The following is a 981-nucleotide window of genomic DNA, read 5'->3' as shown; positions in this document are numbered from 1 at the left end:
GCCGTAATTTCCCCAATAACTGGGTCATCCTGACACCAAACGAGGTGTGATTTATGGGGAACATTAGTGCAGAAGTGTTGGTAAGGGTAACAGGAATCCGGGGCAGGAGGACTGCAGCCCATCGCGTCTCATGAAGAGACGGAGCTGAATGCAGCCGTCGGTCTGATCAGGTTCTGATCAGGTTCTGATCAGGTTCTGATCAGGTTCTGAAAGCTTCTACCTCTTCGTTCTTCTATTCACCATCAAGATGATCCATTCACTTTTTCTGAAGAGACCCGCTTTGAATCTGTTTCAAGTCTTTCTGTAGAAGCATGAAGGTGGTGAACGCCGCAGACTGAAGCTGCATCACTCCAGCTGCATCACTTCAGCTGCATCACTGCAGCTGCATCACTCCAGCTGCATCACTCCAGCTGCATCACTCCAGCTGCATCACTCCAGCTGCATCACTTCAGCTGCATCACTGCAGCTGCATCACTCCAGCTGCATCACTCCAGCTGCATCACTCCAGCTGCATCACTCCAGCCACGTTGAGTCGGTTTGAACTGAACTCCAGTTCGTTTGGAGGAGTGTGAATGTGAAACTGCTCCACCAAAAACCTCGGAATCCGGCGCGGTTTGAATGCATATGTGGACACAAGCAGACTATAGTGCAGGGCATTCTGGGTAAAAGAAACTCAAAGGAGAAATGACTCGTAGTTTTTAGCCAAAGACTAAAGAGAAATCCTCCAACTGCTAAAATCTGACACCACTGGATTGAAGCAGGAAGTTGCTCTCAGTGTCTTTAGAGATTTGTGTTGTTTCTTTCAGTGGTTCTTGCAGCGCCCCCTCAGGCCAGGAGGAACAGACTTGCTCACCGGTTTGGATTTGAATCATTTCACACAATGCAGGTGAAAGTGAACAGCAGCAGCTGGAAATGGAAGCGATGCTCCATCGACCCGATCGAACCGATCAACCCGATCAACGAACCGATCGACCGATCGAA

This window comes from Poeciliopsis prolifica, unplaced genomic scaffold (genome assembly GCF_027474105.1).
Source record: "Poeciliopsis prolifica strain line A6 unplaced genomic scaffold, Auburn_PproV2 SCAFFOLD006, whole genome shotgun sequence".
NCBI lineage: Eukaryota > Metazoa > Chordata > Actinopteri > Cyprinodontiformes > Poeciliidae > Poeciliopsis > Poeciliopsis prolifica.
The sequence above is the reverse complement of the archived record's forward strand: the minus strand, read 5'-3'. Positions refer to the sequence as shown.